This window comes from Anser brachyrhynchus (genome assembly GCF_964034855.1).
Source record: "Anser brachyrhynchus genome assembly, chromosome: Z".
NCBI lineage: Eukaryota > Metazoa > Chordata > Aves > Anseriformes > Anatidae > Anser > Anser brachyrhynchus.
The window spans coordinates 42,415,243-42,432,284 of NC_137697.1; the positions used below are offsets into that span (position 1 = coordinate 42,415,243).

Sequence of the window (17,042 nt, forward strand, 5' to 3'; positions counted from 1 at the left end):
CTGCAAGAGCTCCCCAGCAACCTTACATGTTGCCAGGTTTTAAGATTGTATTTCAGTGCAAATTTCAGGGAAAAAAAAAAAGATTGTTTCTTCTGGTAGCAATTACTTAAGATGGGGGTAGATGTACATGGACAAAATAAATTACACCACGAAAAGCTCATTATTTTGACAACTGTGACTAAATCCTCAAAGATTAAAGAAAACACCTACTGGATTACAAATGAAAGACAGCCTGGAATATATTATGTAGAATAACATGACAGTCACTTTAAGGAAACTTTAAATAAGAGAGCTGCAATCTTTCATATATGTGTGGTGTGTGTGTGTGTATGTGTATTTATTTATTCAAGGATCTCCTTCTAACCTTTCAAATTTCAAAACACAACCTATTGCAATGTACTTCTGACTGTCACAGACAACTTGCACTAAAAAAAAAAAACTTGTACTACTGCCTTGTGTGTATCAATTACTATCAGAAGCATTTCTTTAATCCTTTATTCAGGCTTATAGCTTAGTGCTGAACTAGGTCCAAGAGACTAAATGAGAAAAAAGGAGAAAGGAAACACAGAAGAAAGCTAGTTTATAAGCAAACTGTAATCACTCAAATAGCTCTTTGGGAGATGAAGGAGCCAAATTTTAACTTTGGAAATGTTTGTGTTATTACAGCATTATTTATCTGCCTTACCAAAATATAATTTGCAGATCAATACCCTTGATGATTGCAAGTGGAGGTGCTTTTGCTACCTATACCTCAAGTCAGACACAACCTATTTGTGGGCTAGCATTCTTAGAAGACTATTTTAAACGTGTGTGCGGAAACCGCAGGTTAAGCAGACAAATTGCTACGAACAGCTGGTTTACACAGAGAGCGCTAAAAATGCTTCTGCGGCTACTTTGTGTGATTTTAGAGTTCTAAAATAAAATAATTACACGAAAAGGTAGGTTAGACTACAAAATTTAAGAACCGTACCTATTATCAGCACTTTATTTTGGTAATTTGGTATCTGCCAAATCAAAATGTATGCTAGTTTTACATAATTTATTTCCATAATTATTTCCATAATTCCTGCCCTCTCATGGGACTGGTCAGCTTGATGATACCTGCTCACCACTTGTGCAAGGTATTTGGGGGAAAGAAAGTCAAGCGGCAAAACATGCTTCAGAACTTATAAAGCAAAGCTTCACAGATTTTTCTCCTTTCCCACCTGCAAAGCTTCACTTTACATAAAAGCGTTTTTATTTCAACTAGCTACTTACTGGTTCATCAAAGTCCCCCAGCCTTTTCTAAACTTTATGTTGAAGATGCATTTGCCTTGTGCTTGACTTTATGCGAACATGCTTTGAAATACAGAAGAGCATTGTGCTAATCCAGGTTCTGTAACAAAGCAAAAAAGCCCTCTTATGTCTCAGTCATTTTAATTTAGCCCAAACTGGAATGGGACCTTCAGCTTTCAATTCCCCCCCAACTACCCTGACACTCCTCAAATCTCAGAAAGCTGAGAAGGAAGCAGAGACTACTACGGAGAGAGAGCAAAAGAGAACTATGGGTCCCTCCTGCATCCAAACAACAAAATATAAATACAGAGACCAGGCCAGCTAGTACTGCTGGTTGCAATGGAGTTCCTTCGTTTTTAAGGATGTTGACAAAAACTATAATTAACAAACCTAACTTCCACAATACCAGGTGGAAGCATTCATGATGTTATCTATGCATCCCTACCCTTCTTCAGTAAAGACTGTGAGTGTATTTCATAATTTTAACTTTCCTGCAGATATAATATTATACAAATATCAACTCAAAACCATTTAAATAACATTTATTAAAAGCATACTAATGGTTTTGAATCAAATTCTAGCAAAAACAAAAGACAACAGAATTGCAACTGTGTAAGACCAAGAGCAACAGAGCACTAGAGAAAGGAAAGAAGGAAACACAACTGCACAAAGATAATAGCAGATACCAGCACTTAGATTTCGGACTGAACTTTTTAAGCCATCACTTCAGGGACATGTAAAATTTATGTGTATTCACTATAGGGTACATTTGCTTAGCAAAGTAGTATGAGAATATTTTAAATGTTTGATAAACAATGTACCCTTTGAAAAGCAGAGGTCACTAAGAGCGTACCTGTATTCAACACATTTTTAGCACAAAAAGGTTAGTACAAAGGAAACAATTACCTCACCTTTCACCCTATAAGCATCATCCCTTATCATCCTAAAAAGTCTCCTTTTCCTCCTATCAGGAAAGGAGCAATACGTAAAATGATTTGCTGGTTCTAAAATCTGAGCAAGAAGAAACAGCAGACGAGCCTCCAAATACTTTTAAGTATTCAACACTGTCTGGTTAATGTTCTGTAGGAAAATGAATTAATCACACTTCCAAAAGATCAGAGTTTTTTTTGTTTGTTTTTTTAAAAAAGGAAGTCTGTACTACAACCTCTGCTTCATGGATGTCTTATCCAAATGGACTATCAGCTGCCAGCTATGTGGAAGTGCCTCATGGTATTCAACAGGTAAGTGAATAAACATAATTTCTTCCATATTCACTATGACAATATAGCAACCCAGAAAAACTAAAGTCAAAAAATAAAATCAAAGCTAAAGCTGTAACATAATACATAATTTTAACATTTAGAACACACCTTTTGTAGCTTTTCCACTATTTATTACTCAAACACTTCCTACAATTTTTTTTTTTTTTTTTTTTTACACAAAATGCCTTACCACTGTTTATAGGTGATCATCTAAATAATGTTCAGATATCTCATGAATGTAAGTCTACAAAACACCCAGGTGCTACTTCATGTTGTTCCACACCAAGCAATGTTTAACACTGTCTTGATATTTTTTTTCTTTCCCTTGCCTTGAGAAATGCATGGATTCTTCCAAAAAATGAAGGCAAAGAGAAGACATAAAAGTGAGTCTTTAATGCATAAAGAACAGAGTTTTACACTACCATGATGCTGTACAATAACCTTATTCTTCAGTAACACACGCCAAGTTTCTCAAGCTTTCAAAAGAGTTCAACAAGTTATGCCAGGTACTGAGACAGGTGACAGACCCTGAAGTTTTCTGGCTCTCAAAGGAGGCAAATACAAAAAGCACCTTTTCCACAGAGCACAAGTTTTCAGTACCAAAGCATCCAAGCATCCTCAGCCAGTTTGCCCATTCAAAACAGCCAACTGTTAATGAACTTGTACATACCCACACGCCCTGTGAACAGTAGGCACTGCTCAGGGGCAGTCACAGCGATGAGGCAAAATGCAAAGACAACTCTTAAACCTGAGAAGTACTTCCAAATCACTGCCTTTTTCTTTGTCTGGCTTGGTTTTGTTTTCTCTGAAATAAATTAGCAGTAGATGGAGAAGGAGGAGAAGAAAGAGTAAGCTTCATCTCAGTATGTGTGATAAAAAACAGCTCTTCTCTAACCTGTGCAGCAAAACGTTTTCCAGCTTCCCAAAGAGAAGTCTTGGTAAAGGTTACCTGTCCGTCGCGAGTAAAGGCTTCTGTGCCGAAAAAAAACCAGGGAACTTCATTTCAAGGAGTCACGGAGACACTTCCTGGGTTGTGTAAGCTACAGCAACAGCTTCCCTGAGGGAGCTGCACAAGATTGCTGAAGCAGGGAATTTGAACCAAGTTATTCTCAAAACAGAAGAGAAATAACAAAAACAAAACTTCGCTGTGCTTGACTGTATGAAGTTCAGAAGCTGAACCTTGCAGTGGTTCAACTATTAAAAAAAACTATTAAAATTCACAGGTGGAATTTTCCCATTTTTTTGTAAAAACAAAAACACCATGTCCAAACAAAACCCCAAGAGCTATAAAGAAAGGATTTCCTCAAGCTTTACAAGTTATGTAAGGACATCTCTGACTTAGGAACACAGGTAAAGATCTGTTGTGCTTCTGAACATCCTTATCTTACTGATCATGCATTACTACTCCCTTATCACACACACACCCCTTTAAAAGTATCTTCTCTCTCACGTCCAATTGTACAGTCATATACATAAGGAGAATGTCATTGGACTGGTTAGGGTGATACTTCATATTGCCTTAAAAACATGCTCACTGAACGGCAAAACAACCACGACGGACTGCAGGAAATTTGGACATTCCTGAATCCTCCTGCATTGCATTCCCAGTTTCACCTGGGACCAAGAACTGTGACACCCAATTGGCAAATGGATCTGCAGCAATAATTTGAGCCTTGGGCTTCAGAAGCAGAGGGAAGGCAGACCGCCTCCCTTGTTTCACTCCACTGCTTCCGCTGCCCACTACACACGGACAACTTCCCATTTGACATGAATCAGCGTGGCTAAGTTGGAAAAGCTGTATGCATGTATGTTGAAGGAGCTACAGAAAAACCCCATTTTGGAATGCTATTTTTTCTTGATTGAGGAAAAAAACCACACACGTATTTGTACAGAAGCTACTTGAAAAGCCACCATCAAGTGCTGTCAGTACTCTTTTCCAGGTATACAAAGCCAGTGACCCCATGCAGTTGCCACTGCTTTTGTCAACTTTTTTTTTTTTCCTGCAACAAGTTCCAACACTCCCATTTCCATACAAGAGAGAGAGGCAGGGAGGTTTTGAGAGATACACATAAAATCAATTCCTTCTTCCCCACCACCAGGTCATGGGATTCAAAAGTTGCAGAGCACACTTGCCCAAACGAAAATCAGCTGAGTTTCCAAACTTATTTCCACTAGACTGCTCATCCCCATATTAACTGAAGAAATGCAGAAACACCTTTTTCTTATCCTCAACTTTCATTCTCTGATACCTAACCCTCAGAGAACAAATTTGAAGCTATATTTTCAGATACAGGATCAACAGCCTCGAGCAGCAATGCAGTTTTCCCTGCACTGTTATCACCCCAATTTGTTCTGCTTGGCTCTCACACCCAGCCTGTCACCAGGTCACTGCCCTCTTCCCTACCTGCAGTATTTGGTGACCCCCTCTTCTATCCATATTCTCACCTACTTACAGTACAGTTAGGCTTTACAGGTCCTAGACATCAACTGGACACTGATAAGAAAATACTGGAACATCCTAGTTTTACAGTTCCTATTACACATCTACAAACACATCAGGGCGTGTGGATTAAAAATCACCTTCCGCTCCCCAAAATGGGACTGGAGGAAGGAAATGAGGTAACTGCACTCCTCCTTACAGTTAACAGGGGTCCAGCCTGCTTACTGAAAGAAGCCATCCTGCCTACCTGGCCACTTAAGCCACGGAGCAACCCGTTAGGGAAGTCAACTGACGAACTTCTACAGGTTAAAAGCAGCTCTGGGGGAAGAAAGGGTCAGGCTAGTTTAAATCCACCCACAATGCCTCTTTCAGTAGCAGTGTTAGCTTTTGGCAGATTAAATGTATGTGCAGCAGCAGCTTTGAGACATTAAGTCTGAGCCTTCCTTGGAAAAATGGAGCAGAAAACCCAGTAAGTGCTTCACCTACTCAAGCCCTCCCAGCTCGCCTCAGAGCTAAAGCAAGAAAAAGCAACCCAGAGAGAGATCAGGGCTCCTGGCCTGCAGAAGAAAACTGTGAAGAATTCAGGGCTGTCTGGGATTTGGCCTGTGATCTGTCCTCTCTGATGTGGCACAGCACCCGCTGGGGACTGAGCTTTCTCTTCTGCAGGACTGCTTGCTGCAAGAGGTCTTGAAAGGAGGAAAGTCAGAGAACCACCCGAGGGCTGGGCTAAGTCCCCAGCTGTAAACGTTGCTCTTTTCCTCCTGCAGCATCATTATGAAAACAATTTACTTTATTCTGCCAATGATGAGTAACAAACTACAGTTCCTTTTCATCAGCTAAAATCTGGCCACAAGGGAGTTACTCTTACGTTTACTTGCTTATTCAAGATGTTCAGCTTCCTCCGAAGCACTGGCAAGAGCACGTACTGTAGAACAGCTGCGTGTCCCAGCCAATCCCACACGAATCAGGACATACCAGGTTTTGGGTCAAAATTCAGAATTCACTCCAAACTGCAGAGGTAGTTTTAAATACCTGAGACCCTTATGGGACATGAGTTTCCATCTGCTGCTGGAGACTAATGATTTCTTGGCAAGCACCATGGAAACACAGCAAAATGGCTTCAAAATTTAAGAAATCATCGATTTGTCATATCGAAACACCTGAAGCAAACAGCATCAGTGGTTAAACAGCAATCGTGGCGTTTTTGCTGCTGAAAAGTAACGCACCCATACTTCTGAAAGGAGATGACTGGAAAAAAGTTAATAGTGCTTTTCACAGATAGCACAGGCTACTAATCATTAGATTATTACACTGCCACTCACTAACCTTCACTATTTTTTAAACTGTGCATAGGTAGGAGTCAGCCCACTTCTATTAAGTATGTAAAGAAACGACACATACCAGCAGCTACAAAAAAGTTTGCGCAGGACAGAACGCGTTAACCACAGGTGCTCTGTTGCAGAATTCAGTCAGCAACAACTCAGTTGGCAATGGCTCGCGGTGACCAGCTCCAGAGTGTGAAAAAGCAACTCTGACTTTGGGACAGCTGACACCAATGGCAGTGGCTTATCGTGTGTTACTACGTCCACCCTAAGAGGTTACAGAACATCTGTCATACCTGCTCCTACCTCAGTACAGTCCTTCCCTTGACGTTAGCAATGCAAAGGTCATTTTGACCATTAGCTATAAAGTGCGTGTTGGTCCATGCCCACATTACCTCTTTCCGTACATTCAAAAGCGTGGGTGCAGATCCTTCGAGTATTAATGCTTCAGATTTCACATCAAATTATGCGTGAGCATGTCAGCAGCAGGATTAATAGAAGCTTTGCCTGTAGAACATTCTCATGAGCATTACTGGGATTTTAACTCCTGCCAAGCCTAAAATGAGCTTTTTCTTATGCCAAATAAACGTAGCAGAGGGAGTCATTATTACACTTGATGATTAACTTTTAAGAATCTTGTTTGCACCATCATTAAGGAGTTTATGAAAAGATACAGTGACAGTCACACACTAAAGAGGTTCTGCCTCAAAGTTTGTTGAGGAAAACAGATAATTACTGTGAATTTCCAGCCATTGAATGCTAAGAAAGACAACAAAGTTTGATGTTTTTAATATTACAGAAAAGCAGAACTGTAAAATCAAATGAACACACTAGTCAGAAGCAAGACAAAATATATGTGCTTCCTTAGGGCTAAAGAGTAAAACACCAAGACTTTCTGAGCAAAGTTGACCTCTGAACACAACAGCAGCTATCCACATCTTATCTCAAATCAAAAACCGATACCCCAGAACCTTCACAGCTTACAGATTTCAAATGTCACCCTCAAAAATTAGGTTATGCTCAGTCATATGCAAAAATGAATTACAGCCTAGGGAGATCTGACAGAGAACCTGACGGCAACTAACATTTTTAATTGTGAAATGCACTCAGTAGAGGTGCTCATATTAACGGGTGTTTCCCTGTATCCCTTGATAACTTTGAGTTTGGAAGCTACAAGTTGCTGTGGTTTCACACGGATGGGCAGCTAGCTCAGCACCACCATGCCACTCTCTCACTCTCCCTCCACAACAGAACGGGGTGGGGGAAATATGATATTAAAAAGAAGCTCATGGGTTGAAATAAGGACAGCAAGATTGCTCACCAATCATTGTCACTGACAAAACAGACGCAACACAAGACATTAATGTAATTTGTTCCCTACTAATAACAGACTACAACAGTGAGAAGCTTAAAGTGAACTAAAAACACCTTCCCCCCAACCACTCTCTTCCACCCCCTCTCACCAAACAACACAGGAGAACAGGGAACGGGGGCTGCGGTCAGTCCCTGATGCTTTGTCTCCGCCGCTCCCTCACGGTCCCTCCCTGCCCCTGCTCCCCGTGGGGTCCCTCCCACGGGATGCCGTCCTTCCCGAACTGAGCCTGCGGGGGCTGCCCGCAGGCAGCAGCTCTTCAAGACCTGCTCCCACACGGCTCCGTACCACGGGGTCCATCCATCCCCCAGGAGCAAACTGCTCCAGCACGGGTCCCCCACGGGTGGGCGGCAGCTCCCCCCAGACCCCCTGCTCCTGCGTGGGCTCCTCTCCACGGGATGCAGCCTCCTCCAGGCCACATTCAAAACCTTGCCACATAAACCCAACACCATATCACACCATCAGAAGACATGGAATCAAAAAAAGGGAACAGCCTAGAGTCAGCCAGGTCCACTTCCTTGCTAAATGTCTCAGGACAGACAAAGAAAGAACTCAAGAATGTATCACCATCATCTATATTGTGACTGCCATTCTACATCTCAAAATATCCTTCTCTTCCATAGCACAATTCATAGAGCAAGAAGCAAACATCATTTCCCATACTGCCTGAAAAAATAAACAGGCCATTTCTATATATTTTTTTTTGTTCCGCGCTAATTCAAATCAGTTAAACTTTTAAGTTCAAAGTTCTCTGTGGATACATTCATTTCCTAAATTTCAGGTGTTATGTCGGTGATTTCCTGAAATACTTTAACCAGATTTTTTTCTGTGCGTGTTAAAATAAGTGCAGGTTTCATATTGCAAACAAAATGTTTCTTGCTAAGCATCAGTTTCCTTTTCACTTTCCCTCCACACTTCTATTTTTTTTTTCTGATTGGTATTACTAGCTTTAAGCTACTGGAAAAGTACATTACATCAAATCAAAACGCTGTCCAAGTATTAAATTGTGACCTTAGCTAATTTTATTTATTTGTGACTAGGGCAACTTCTTACATTCTTCTTTCTGGCCGAATATTTAGACTCAAAGACGGTGATTTTTTTTTTTTTTTTAAGAGATCAAAAGCCACTCATCTTCAAGTTTCCAAGAGGATGAGCAAACTTGCACCAAGAATTTAAGTCTACTAACAGTCAGCTCGTTTTTCTTATGTAGCTTTGGCATATCTCTTAGAAGTCATCCATAGTATACAGAGGTACATAGACCACAAGCTGAATATATGTATTGCAGATTAACAACTATTAATTAGATGTTTTGCTACTGCTTTTCTACAGGGAAAGTCTGAACAATGCTTTTCATTATTTTTGTTGCTATGAAACCTGTCTTTGGTTGGCCTGGTTGCTCATGGTCCTCACTTATTGAGATAGATTCTAAATAGCAAGTTTCATTTAAGTTTCCTTGTTCTTGAAGACCGCAGACATTTCTGCTAGGTAAAAATGCTTATCGTCTTTAACAAAAGATTCACCATTCAGTAACACAAGAAACTGTATAACAGTTTGCGTGCAATGGCCTGAGAAGCCCACTGGAAAGTTCAGCTGACACTGCATACCTCAAGGCACCACATAATCTGTTCCCTATTGAATCCCAGATTTCCATGACTCCCTTTTCACGATGCCCAAACCTAATGTATTCTGCAGAAAAAAATATATAGGTACTGGGTACATATGTTCGAACAACTCCTCTATCGTTCTAGAACGAGGGGATTCAAGCATTTTACTGTTAGCACCTTTGAGCAAGGGCACTTTAAAAATACCCGATTAGGTTGTAAGTTTTTTTAAATTCTAACATGCTTTGAAAGACTGGTAGCACATCCAAAATTTAAGTGACAGCCAACAGTTATGCAATTTCACTACAGCTGACCCACTCCGTTAAGACTTCTAGCAAAACACTGTCACACTGTGGGTCCTCTTGGATGATATGAAGTGACATCACTCTTCAGCAGGAAAAAGCCCTTGCTCAAGTATCTTTTTGTTAGCATGAAGCAAGGAATTCCAACATTAATATTTGAGAACACTTCCTGAAATAAACCTTTTGCAAGACAAGGTCATATACAAGAAGTAAGCTAAAAAGTCAGATATTATCACTGTAACATATATGAGATGCTTCATATTGTTGACGTATACTTATTTTCACCACACTACTCCTGATACTGCTATTTGCTACTGCTTCTCAGGATATGCAAACAGGTTGCTTCGTTCTGTCTTTTACAGGATTTTTTGAGGGGTTTCCTATGGGAATCTTTCCTCAGCAAGGTTTCACAGGACACTTCCATGAGAAAGCCAGAGTTTTCCTTACAAAAGCATGTCCTAAGCACAACTGGGTCAGATCCTGACCAAGAGTTGTCCTAGATTGCTGACTAATGATTTCTCACACCACTCTGTGGGTAACAGGTCTTCCCATTCAAGGCCCGGAACTTTTCAGTAGCATTTATTCCCTGCCTAACGCTTAGGTATGTTTCCAGCTCTCACAGGCATATGTTATGAGGATTAACCTTCCCTAATACGTGTCAGTGGTCACCAGCTCCGTGCCTGAGAAGCAATGCAAAAGTGTGGGTTCAACTGCTTCACCTCCAAGGAACACAGTAACTGCAAAGCCAGGAGATGGTGACTACGGCTGTGCTGCTCAGCAGAGCGCTACACCAGCTCCTGGGGTACACAAATGCTTCTGGTGAAAGACAGGCTCAGGAAGACAAGAAAAGTTTCACGACGGACTCAAGAAAAGGCCCTTATTGGAAGAACACAAGAGCAACAGTTGAAATACAAAACAATTTACTTACCAGGAAGACTTGAAAAGTCTTCAGCAATCCCAGCATTAAAGGTGAGAGTGCTGTCTACTGAGACTCACAAGCACTATAATAATGATTTCCCAGCCACTTGCAGAAATTGAGATTTGAACCTCTTCGTGAAAGTGTGCTCCATATACAGCTTCTACCACTTTCAGCGTAAGCACCTTATGCTTATGGAACTCATCAGGTAATTTTCTCCTACCTCTAAGCCACCTCATTAAGCTTGCAGGGTGACAAACACGTTTAATAAATGTATTATCTTCCTGGTTCTGTAACAGGTTTACTCCTCACTGAGCAAGCAGTGGCAGTACAGCTCGCGGGGCCCCCAGCCACTCACCTTCTCCACAACTTCACCAGGACATCCCCAGCCGCGTGCAGAAACCCCCAAAGTATTACTCCAGGAGCATGACCAGATTCTGCCATCACATCACGAGAGGGGTATTTTCTACTTTCTTCTCAGCTAGTCAGTGTAACATGGCTGACAGGAGCAACGCCTCACCAACAGGAGGTGCAGGCGAGGACAGGACAGGCTCCACCACAACACAGGGCCTTGCTCCACCAATGTGGGTGCTGGGTAGTGACAAATTTTAAGAGCAACAAGCACCAGGATCTGCTGCCTCATGGTCGGAGAGCCACAGGGCCTGTTCTGGGACACCCCCTACTACCCACAGGTTTAGAAAGGTTTAGAAAATAAATATTTGGACCACCCTCACTGACTGCGCCAAAGGCAACACTAAAGACAGGGCTGGGCCATGTTCTTCATGCAAAAGCCCCATAAAATAAAAATCCTGTTGTGTTCTATCCTTTGCCCCCAGTAGCTTTGAAATTTAGACAAACAAGATTATGAGATCTTAAAGTGATCCATTAAAGACGACGAAGCAAACACTTCAAAGCATAACTGCACCAATCTGAAAGAAAAGGACAAAATACAAATCCCTTTCCTGCAACAAGGAGGCCTTCAGCACCACAGAGGTGCATGGGTTTGCTTCTGCTATCAGTCTGCCAAATTTAAATGGAAAACACTAAATAAAAATGCTAAGAGAACACTTTTTTATACATTTCAATAATGTAAATCGTAGTTCAAAAGAGAAAATTCTGTGACATAAACATGAGTGAGCTATCTCTTACAGAAATGGTTTGCTGTGAAAATTGTGTCCATGAGACTGCACAAGTCTGCAGGGGGTAAGGCAAACTTACAGGCCTGGAAATCAAGGATCAGTCGAGCCTTGCAGACAAGACCACAGACAAGATAGGGTTTGGGCAGCATCTAGAGCCCAGAGCACCAGCCTCTGCTCAGACTCTCAGCCCATACAGCAGGTGTTGTTCTTCAACCACAGCTTGAGGAAGATTGTGTAAAAATACCTCAATTTTCTACCTGCACAGTAAACAACTGCTGATTAGTTGGATTCACGTTCAGCACCGAAGATGACACTGTAATACAAGAACAAAGTAAGCACAGCTTACTTGGGCATATAATGGTCCACACAGCAATGGCTACAAGGAAAAAAAATCAGTTCAATATCCAGATCATTTCATTTTTCATGCTACCTGTAGAGAAAGAGTTATTGTGAGGGAGGAGGGAAATAATTCATTCCCAGACTGTTTTTGCAGCAGTGCTTTGCTGATTCGGGAGAGATACACAAGCACCATCAAATGCCATTCCTCTTGAGCTCACCCCTGTTTAGGCAAAGGCTGTCACTGCCACCCCAGTTTACCTAAAAAGGAATCAAATTCCAGCATCCTAGAGACTGCACCACTTCATCTATTCACAAGGAAGTATCAGCTTATGGTTCAGTGCTTTCCTTTACCACCATGGGCTCATGAGATGTTCTCATATCCTTACCGCCACTGCTGCTTTCTGCAGCGTCTCAGAGCAGTGTGAAGCTGCTCCTATTTACAAGCTCTAGTGCTGACAACAGGCTCCGAGCTGCAGGATGAATACAAGAATGCTAGTCTGGTTTTCTTTGCTGCAGGTTAGGAAAGCTCTGGAAACAAGGCAGACTGTAACTCCAGCTGAGGATTATTTATATTTGTGTCTTAGCAGACATTTTTATCTTTTTAACATACAGGCCAGGCACTATTATAAATCAGGTTTCAAGGAAGCTGATAATTTACTCAAACAGTACAGAAAAAAACATCACCACCAGCAGCAAAAGATGTTTTCAGATGTTGGGTATTATTTGGTCCAAACTGATGCTGACTGGACATGAGAAGCACCTGGTTTGTGGTATTTCTGCAGACAGATTTTCCTTTTTTTTCCTATTTGTTAAGGTTCTATGTTTGGCAAAATATAAACACAGCAAGCACAAAAATAAAGTATTTCCATGGGCCTAAAAATCCTAGACTGCAAAGTGGCAATAATTTCTGCATTCATGGGAAAAAGCAAGAGTCAGAATAAACTGAGTGAATTTATTTAATCATAACCACATTAAGCTATTCATCTCTGTGGCAGAATGTCCTGGACTTCATAGCAAACATCTCTCTATGTGAATGGATAGAAACATTTGCTCACATAAGCTGGTTAAATGTGATTCAGCCCAGATGTCCAAAAGGCTTAGCAGTCTTTGTTGTGAGATGTTTGCAAAACATCAAAAAAGAATAACAGACGCAAATACATGACGAAGTGCCTGTCCAGCGGACGTGCAAGGCCTGCAGTTCGACAAGACTATTTTTGGTAACATGTACTGATAAAACTTATTCATATACTGTAACTGTAGCTATACAATATTCCATTCTTCTCAAAGAAAAGGTAAAAAGAGAGTCCAATCTGGGCTGTAAGGGGAGCTCCTCATCAAGGTCCCGTCTCTCCCCTATGCAGTGCTGCTGCACCCATCATCAATAGGAAAACAGCAGAGAAATGAGCTATGTAAAATACTGATAATCTTACATGTGCTGGAAAATACCTGACACACCACACAGCAGTGGAAAGTGTCGCACTTAAAGCCTTGATACAGACCCTCAGGTTCAACAAAGGTGTGCCAGGATAACTCTCATTAGGTTATCTTACACATAGTGGCAGATATTAGATAACTAGGGCCTGAATTATATTTACAGCGGGTCCACTAACCTAATTCTATCAGAATAATAGTGCTGTTCAGCACCTCCTAGCACCATGTGGAGAACACATACAAGGGATAACATTTTACAAGTATGTACTATATATGTATAAAATTCATTAGAAGAAATTGGGGTAAGATAATGCACGGAAAAACTCCGAGCAAGGACAATAACACACCAGTAATTCATCCTTCCAAAACCAAGGTCGTTTTCTTCTCTCGTTGTGGAATGTATTGATTCTAATTAAGCACAAGCTTTCCTGCAGCAACAGTGGTTAAAATGTCTGGTTCAGACAGTTTCTGTAACATATATACGCTGCTGGTCTACCCTTAAAAAGCAGCTTGGGAAGAAAAACACAGACTTGTTCTATTATACAAACACGTTTTTCTGTCAGCACACATGTACAGATTTCTACATGTCTATTACACAAAAGTGTTTGCTTCAGTATGATGAGACAAACTGATCCCAAACTACTGCCATAAATAAAGGCTTTTCCCACACACGGTGATCTCACAGTGTATGCATTTCAATGTCACAGGTCCAGATTACCTGCTGGAGGCACATCTTAACAGACTATAGACCTAAAACCAGCCAGGCAGCTTGGTTAGAGCCCAAACCCTCCCAAGGACATATCATTTACCAATAGACAATCCACAGCACAGAAGTTCAACCTACCTGCATCAGACCCCGTGAGTCTCCTCCTGCTACTGAGATGAGCTAATACCCAATTTGTAACAGAGGCATTTCACAGGTGAAAGAATGAACATGCAATAATCAATACCAATAAACTCTACCACAACAGCACAAGAGTCTCTTCCCTGCCACAAGGTTCATTGCCTCCAAATGTAATTTAAAATAATTAAGTAAATAAAGGAAACACACAACCCTGATAGAGCTTAACAGGTAAAACTTTCTCTCATCTCTAACTTCCCATCCACAAGAACAAAAACTCCAGCTTCAAATTCTTCTCCGTAAGTCCATCCCCATTTTTAAAGTCCAACACACCTTTTTCCATTTTTAGCAGGCCATTCAACCTCAAACCCAAGATATCGTAACTCATGCATATTTGCCTTGAAGCAAAACTCTTGAGGCTTGTGTTTTAATTTTAGGGTGGGTAGAAATCAAGTAAACTGTACCTAGTTATAGCTTAGGTCCAAGCTTTGAGGACCCAGGAGTTGACTTGATGATCCTTGTGGGTGCCTTCCAACTCATATATTCTATGATTCTAATCTCCTCATAACGTTTATTTTGACCTTTGATCACATAACACAACTTTGATCGACACAACAACACTGAACCCCTGAATAACTAGACCCTTTGAAATGCTACTGCTAGGAGTCTTATATTAGATGGGAGAGAAACTTTCTGGACATCACTCTCCTTCACAACTTATTTATAAATAGAGCTAGTTATACATGCAGTTTTTGTTAGTTCTCCGGAAAAGAAGGCAAAACCACAAAACAAACCACACGATTTTGTGGCAAACACAACAAAACTACATGAAAATGTTCAGGATTGAGAAGCAAAAAATAAAGCAAGAGTTTCCCCTGCCCAATATTTAAAATACATGTAGGAAGTGTGATGATTAAATATTGAATATTCTGTCCTAATTTGTGCCTATCAGCTTATGGAGCAGAGGCTACACCCTGCTTCATTTTTTTAAGGTACTTGGACTGATCACTTTAAATAATATTGTGATACAGATATTCTTATTACCTGCCACAAACTTGGATTTGCAATGTAAAAATAGTTGCTTTGGCCAAGTTTCTTCCAAAAGCAGCAACTTCTCTCCTTGCTCCTAAAGAGAATTTAATGAAGCCATCTGCTCACAGCTGAGCATATTCTAAAAACATCCTGCATTCTTTATGCTCCCTTTTACAGTTCAAAGCCTGGCTAGCATCCCAAGGCTACAACCTTTGCAAGCAGCAAGGCAAAAAGCAGAAAAAACATTACTGAAAACGCTGTGCTCATACGTACGTGAAGGTACTTCAGTATCTGCACATACATCTCATATCATGTATCATTGACAAGAAGTCTGGCAATACTTAGTTTCAAGGACAGGAGATAAAACAATAAATTGCAATGTGCAAAACTGAAGCTTGCAGTGCTTGCTTTTGTTGTAATTGAGTTTATGTTACTTGGTAAAGTAAACAAACACATCAAATCAATGAAGCTATTTAACTGATCCACAATGTTAAAATGCCTCTTATACTACAGTACCACATAAGCTTAATGAAGAAATGAAAAACGCATGTTCATTTATTTTCCAAAAGCTCTATCCAACCCATCTGCAAAATACCAGCCCAAAGATACAGATTAAAAAACAAACAAACAAAAAAAAACCAAAAACCTGCTGTAGGGACCACAGGAAAGGGCTCTCATACGAGTGAACACACAGCTCCAGTGGCCACGTTCAGCCATTAGGCTGAACATCAGCATCATCTGCCCCCTATGTGGGCGTAAGGGACAGGAAAAGGTGAGCACGCACACACACACGGACAACCTGAGCACAGGAACGTCTCCTGCATGAAGTCATTGCTTTTACACACAGACACGTAACAGATACCCACTCTTAACATTCTGATACTTACACGTATGCTTTTCCAATTTCCTGTCTGTCAGCACCCATTTGGCAGCAGACTCAAAAGGTGACTTTTCAAGGTGATATACTACTGCATACGATCAACTTCTGCTGCACCTGGCAGTATAAATGAACGTAACTGTGCTTTTCCAACTGGAAAACACACCCATTACATACAATACAAGTTCAAAAAGGAAAAAGTCTGTTGCAATGTATTTCCAAGAAGAGTCCGAAATTAATATTGTGCTGCAGGTCATCTGGGGACAGAACGTACATTCACCACAATGCCAAGCACAATGGAGCCTTCAATTTAGCCTGGTGCTCCTAGGTCACTTTTCCACACAACTAATCATTGTGTACAGCTACAAACAAAACACCACCACCAGAAACCTCAAGAAAATTATGAGTGGTATAATGGAGTGTAAAAACAGAATTGCATTTGTAAGGGAGCGGACTGTAAAAACACAAAACAAGCATAAGAGCCTCAGTATGCATCATGCAGTGTTTTGGGTTTCATGGCTTCTATGGCAAGACTTTCCAGTAGATAGGGGGACAAGAAAGGGAGAAGATGCCCTGTTCCAAATGGGTTTTATGGCATAAGTTTTCAGAAGCCATAGCCTCTCAGTAGGAGCTATATCTAACATGCTAGACTGGCTATTCAAAACTTCATTAATAACCTGGAGCCTGGGATAGTCACAGCAGTAGCACAGAACAGGCAAAATCAAAGTAAAACTGCTGTTAAAATATAGCAAAGTTCCACACTGAAATGCGAGCACAAACAGCTGCTCTGCTCTTGCAGCACTGAATGACAAAATCCCAGTTCTGTGATCACACTTCAGAAAATTTGTGTCAAGTTGCTGTTCACAAAGCCAAGCTTCTTTCAGCATTAAAAA

At 40.9% G+C, this 17,042-nt stretch overlaps 1 protein-coding gene across 5 annotated transcripts in view; it reads right to left on the bottom strand.

Moving 5' to 3' along the window:
* The window catches only part of SEMA4D (semaphorin 4D), a 95,554-nt gene that overhangs the window by 45,354 nt on the left and 33,158 nt on the right, over nt 1–17,042 (bottom strand). The window contains exon 1 of one of the 5 annotated variants that reach the window (XM_080575121.1): nt 7,763–7,856. The exons of 3 other annotated variants lie outside the window; for them this stretch is intronic. The gene's annotated coding sequence lies outside the window, so the exon portion shown is untranslated. Of the gene's footprint in view, nt 1–7,762; nt 7,857–17,042 lie in introns of those variants that run through there. One more of the 5 variants, XM_080575119.1, reaches the window with a different exon arrangement.